Source organism: Mesocricetus auratus, unplaced genomic scaffold (assembly GCF_017639785.1).
Source record: "Mesocricetus auratus isolate SY011 unplaced genomic scaffold, BCM_Maur_2.0 Super-Scaffold_100004, whole genome shotgun sequence".
Lineage (NCBI taxonomy): Eukaryota > Metazoa > Chordata > Mammalia > Rodentia > Cricetidae > Mesocricetus > Mesocricetus auratus.
Genome location: NW_024429189.1, coordinates 71,873,804 through 71,880,030, shown reverse-complemented (window position 1 = coordinate 71,880,030; position 6,227 = coordinate 71,873,804).

Below are 6,227 nucleotides of genomic sequence, written 5' to 3'. Positions count from 1 at the left end.
AGATGTCATGTTGATGTTAAGGACTACCTAAGGACTAGGTGAGTCCTTATGTTAATTTCTATAGGAAATCATAGGGATTCAGAGGATATGACAGCAATGTATTTATGTAAGCAAGTATTGGGGCTGGAGAGATGGCTCAGCAGTTAAGAGCACTTGTTGCTCTTTCAGAAGACCTGGGTTTAGGTCCCAGCACCTACGTGGTGGCTCACAACCACATGTAACTCCAGTCTCAAGGGATCCAACGCCTTCTGACCTCTGTGTGCAGTGTACACACATGGTATATCTATATACTCATTCACATAAATACATCTAATAATAAAAGAACTTAACAGGAAGTCTACCTATTAGTTTTGTTTTCATTTTTTGAGACAGGATATGGTGGTGGAAAAATGGCCCCCAAAAGGAGTGGCACTATTAGGAGGTGTGGTTTTATTGGAGTAGTTATGACCTTGTTGGAGGCAGACTTTGAGGTCTCATAGTTGCACAAGTTTCACTCAGTGTGATATTGCTACCTGCAAGTTGTAGGACTCTCAGCTCCTCCAGCACTGTGCCTGCACACCACTCTGTCCCATCATGATGGTAATGGCCCAAATCTCTGAACTGTAAGCAAGCCACTCTAATTATTTTCCTTTCTAAGAGTTGTCGTGGCTCAGTGGATAGACACCTACCACTAAGCCTAATAAACTGAGTCCAATCCTTGGGACCCACATGGTAGAAGAGAACGTCCCTAAGATTCCCCCTGACCACATACGTGTTGTAGCACAGGTGCCCACACACATAATACACATGCCCACCCACACATAAAATCAATAGGAAATGTTTTAAAGTGCTAGGGAAAACTGCTGGCATACTGAGTGATCTCTTATTTTCTGATGTAATATCATCTAGTCTTCAAACAGAAGGCTGAGAACTATAATATATATGATACCAATTACCTTAGGAAAGCCAGGTTTTTGGCAAATTTAAGAAAAAGAGGCAGCTTTAAAAGTGGTGAAAGAAAAGAGATGATGTAATCGTGAGGAAATTTGCAGAATGAGGCTACAGAAACTGGTGAGATCCACATAGTTGGCAGAGCAGCTGCACACTATCTGATTTGCAATCTTTGTTTTGCACATAATTAAAGGATGATTCTCTGGCTACCAGAACAAACACCTTCAGGAAAAGATGGGAACATTCAGTTTCTGACTGATAGCAGTGTTCATGCTTTAAAAAAAAAAAGGTATCTCTGTGTATCTTGGGAACTCTCTCTGTAGATCAGGCTGGCCTTGAACTTAGAGATTCATCTGCTTCTGCCTCCCAAGTGCTGGGAGTTAAAGGCTCTACCACCGTGTCTGGCTTGTTCATTATTTTTTTTATTTTTATTTTGTGTATTGACGTTTTTCCTTCATGTATGTTAGTGCATAATGTGTGTGTGTGTGACCTACTAAGGTCAGAAGAGGAACTCAGATCCCCTGGAACTGGAGTTATGTGCAGTTGTGAATTGCTGTGTGGGAGCTGGGCATCGAACCCAGGTCCTCTAGAAGAACAGCCATTAACAGCTGGTCCATGGCTCCAGCACCTGTTAGTATCAACATTCAAACACAATGTTCGTTCCATAGAAAACATTCAAATAAAATCAGTTTGAGGCCAGATATGATGGCCAGTGTCTAATTCCAGTAGGCTGAAACAGGAAATTGTGAGTTACAGGTTAGCCTGAGCTACTCAGCAAGATCTTGTCTGGGGTGAGGGTGAGGCAGCTTACCTCCAACTTTTTTTAAACATAATTTCTTTATTCAATCTTTGGAATTCCACATCATGCACCCTAATTATGTTCACCTCCCAGTCACTCCATGTCCACCCCTCATCGCTGCAGTGCCCCAAAAAGAAAAAACAAGCAAGCAAAAGAAAAACTCACTCCTCCATCTTTCCTGCCCCTCCAACAACTTCATTCCTCCCGGTGGCATTGGGAGTGCAGTGTGTCACACCCTTTTGTCCAATCAGCTTTACTTGTACATGTTCATTGCAGTAAGTCATTGGTCTGGCTCAAGGCCTCTGGTTTCTGGTGTACTATCATAAGTGGATCCTCACTGAAATTCCTCTCAGGTGTCTCGAGGCCGCCCAGACTCATGGAGACCCAGCTGGTATCTTTCCACAGAACAGGTCCCTTCATGAGCTCCAGCAGGTCCTACATGGGATAGACACTAGGGTGGGCCAACCCCAGGCCTGGCGGTGGGTCTGCATGGTAGTTGGACTGGTCAGTCCAGGCCACTGGGGCTTCCCCACTAAAGTGAGGAGACAGAGCCAGCTCCCCTACACCCATGCCACTAGAATCAGTTGTCCCTCATCCATGGTGACGGGTGGGGCCATTTCTCCTGAGTGCAGGGAGCCCAGCATTGTCCAGTGAGGGCCAGGATCAGCAAAGGGAGGGGCTGGCTCAGTATGGCCATCGTTTCATCACACATGTTTCCTATGTTCCCTTGAGAGAACATGGATGGGCCACAGATATCAACACAGACCCCAGCTGCAGCAGGACCACAAACCCAGACTTGGCCCTAGATAGTAGCTTGGGCTCAGACAACATTCTGGCTCTGCATGGAAGGCTACTCGAATTAGAATAACTTTGATGGCAGCATGGCCCCTGGACACCAACAAGGCCACAGGTTGCAGCCCTGACCTTGGACTTCCATGTAACCTTTGGTGGCAACATGTGCTTCGGTAGACCATGGACCCAGACACTCTCCTCGACAGCAGCCCAGGTGTGGACATCACCATGGCATCAGGTAGCAATACAGGCCACTCAGATCTGAATGGCCCCGGCTGCAGCATGGCCTCTAGACTCCAACATGGCTGCAGGTTTTGGCACAGGGCCCAGGCCTCCACATGGTAACATGGGCCACAGACTTCAGAACAGAAACCAGCTGCAGTAGGACCACAGATCCAGACATGGTCCTCAGCAGTAGTTTGGGTCTGGATGTCACCATGGCCCCAGGTGGTGGCGCAAGCCACCTATATCAGCATGGTCCCAACAGCAGCCCAGCCCTCAGGCACAAACATGGCCCCAGGAATCCACATGACATGACAACAGGAGCCTGTAAGCCAACAGAAAAGCATCAGTATATCTATCATTTTTTGAAGACATCATAAACGTCAGGCCCTAGGACCAGTGCTACTCTTGGAGAACGTTGCTGGGTTACTACAGCTGTCCATACTGTCAGCTTGGTGTTCTCATTCATTCCTCCACGATGCCTTATACAAGGCCTATCCCCATGTCTGTGCTCAATGTTCAGGCGACAGCAGAGGAGACTGAGGCCGAGCCCCTCACCCAAAGGCAGCTCCTGTAGACTTAAGGAGACAGGCTTTATGCAAAAGTCAGCCTCACTGGCCAAACTCTACTCAGGTGAATCTAAAGCTCGAGGGAGCAGCACCAAGACAGAAACCAGAAACAAGGGTCAGGTAGAGAGATCCTGTATATCCAGGGGGGTGACAGCAGCAAGTCACCTGCAGGACAGCTGTTTCCTTTCTCCTTCCAGACTGCAGCCTGACACTGAGTGAACTCCCTTTATCTCAAGGTTAGTTTGAGTTTCCAATCCTTATAGCCAAAAATCAAACTGGCACATGTGTAAATGTTTAAAGGAAACTTTTTAAGTGTCAAGAGATTACACATGAGTCATCCCAAATTAAAATGGAATGGTTTTGGTATCATCGTTTCCAAGGGAGACTTAGTTTGAGAAACCCTCCAAGAAAGGCGGATGTGTCTCAGGGTATGTCTGTGTCCCTCTGGCTGCATGGTGGAGTCCCCTGGGAAGTACTTCATTCTTACCTGGCATCACCTAGATAGTTTTTAGGTGACACAGTTTTAAAATTTCTGTTCCTGTTGGTCGACATGCCTTTAATCCCAGCACTTGGCAAAAGCAAGTGAATCTCTGTGCATTTGAGGCTATCCTGGTCTATACAAGGAATCCTAGGCTAGCCTAGAGCTACATAATGAGAAGCCTTCTCAAAAAACAAAACAAAACCCAACAAATCTCACCAACTAGGCATAGGCTCATTGAATTCAGATAGGAGAACTTGTGGACTATTTGAGCAAACTGTGTAAAGATGTATTGCTGTTTTACCTTGCCTGCCTAAGGCACCTGATTGGCTTAATAAAGAGTTGAATGGTCAATAGCTAGACAAGAGAGATTAGGTGGGACTTCTGGGCAGAGAGAGAAACTCCCAATGAATCTAGGTGCTCAAGGGAGATGCCAGCAAGACACAGAAGGAGTAGGACACACAGAATGGAGGAGAGGTAAAAAGCCATGTGGCAGAACATAGATTAATTGAAACAGGCTAATATAAGAGCTAGTTGGGAATAAATCTAAGCTGTTGTTGGAAATTTTTTTTTTTAGCTTTTTGACGGGCCTGCCACCCAGATCTCAAATAAATCACACATGGAGACTTATTCTTAGTTATAAACAAACATCCAGCCTTAGTTTGGCTTGTTTCTTTCCGTATCTTAGTTATCCCGTCTACCTTTTGCCTCTGGGCTTTTCCCATTCTCTTACTTCTATAAATCTTACTCTTACTCCATGGATTGCTGTGTAGCTGGGCTGCGTGGGTGGCTCCTGCTGTCCTCCTCCTGCTATCCTCGTCCTTGCTTTTTTTTTTTTTTCTTTTTTCTTTTTATGCCGAGTCAGGAAGACTCCAGTAAGCGAGCCACGTGAATCTTGGCTTGTCGATAGCAAAACAGAGCCCACCTGAGAAAATGTTGCTACCAAAAATCTGTGCTTCTCTCTGTTCTTCTGTTTCTAAAATTCCTTTAAATCTTTTGTTATTTTGCGTGGAAATTCAATCCCGCTCCTGACAACCATTCTGTTAAGAGAAGCTTTATCTTGCTAGCCACTTTGGTTTATCCCCTGCCAGCCGCCTGGGCTCTGCCGCATTGTAGTCCCCAAATAAACACACAAGACGCTGTATTAATTATGAAGCTGTTGGCCTTGCTTGTTTCTTACTGGCTAGCTCTGACTTAAGTAATTACCCCATAATTGTTAATCTAAGTATGTCTCTTATCGGAGAGGTTTCCGGGCTTCCTACCCCAATGGCGTTACATCTCGACTCTCCTGTGTTTCTCCTTCCCAGAATCCTCCTGGATTCCTAGCCCCACCTATCTAGATTCCTATTGGCCAGACAGTGCTTTATTGACATATATACAGGACTTCCCCAACATCTCCTCTTTTCTGTTTAAACAAAAAGAAAGGTCTTAACTTTAACATAGTCAAATTGTATATGACAGAACAGTTATCAAGTAAGAACACAGCTACAACATTTTGTCTCGTCCTCCTCCTCCTCTTGTTCTCATTGCTCCTCTTCCTTGTTTCTTCTTCTATTTATACTGTCTACCAGCCCTGCCTGCCTTGCTATTGGCCAATAAGCTCTTTATTAGACCATCAGGTGTTTTAGACAGGCAGAGACTCACAGCTTCACAGAGTTAAACAAATGCAGCATAAACAAAACTCATGCACCTTAAAGTAATATTCCCTTACACTAAGCTAAAGGCCAAGCTTTCGTAATTAATGAGTCTCTGAGTCATTATTTTGGGGCTGGCAGCCCCAAAAGAAAGTCTGACTGAGAAAGACCTATTACAAGAACTGAATGTCTGAATGTTCAATTAGTTGAATATCTTTTTTATTTAGTTGTTTTCTTCAAAAGTGAGTCATCTGAGAACTGTTTTTTTTTTTTTTTCTTGGTGAGTTCTGGGAATTGAACCCAGGTCCTATGGAGGAGCAGCCAGTGCTCTTAACCTCTAAGCCATCTTTCCTGCCCCAAACTGTCTGAGCACACCAGCCTCTGATCCTGTGGAGGGAGATCAGAAGACAACTCCATGGAGCCAGTTCGCGCCTTCCACCTTTATGTGGCTTCTAGGAGTCAGTCCAGATAGCCAGGCTTGCTTGTCAAACGCTTGCTGAGCCATCTCCATCGTGGCATCCCAGGACAGCTTCTCTATGAATTTATATTTAGTGTGTGTGAGCCCATTCTCAGGGGTCAAGACCGGTAAGTGGAGGTCAGGGGACAACTTCCAGGCCTCTGCTATGTCCTTCCGTTGGGTTCCAAGATCATGATGGAACAAGGTGAACAGACTTGGCGTCAGGCAACTTGACCCAGAGCCATCTCCCTGGCGCTGTTTTGCTTTTTTAAGTATTTTTATTTATGTGTGTTTGTGTGTGTGTGCAGGGTCATGTTGGTACCCTGAGAGCAAAAGAGGGTGTGGG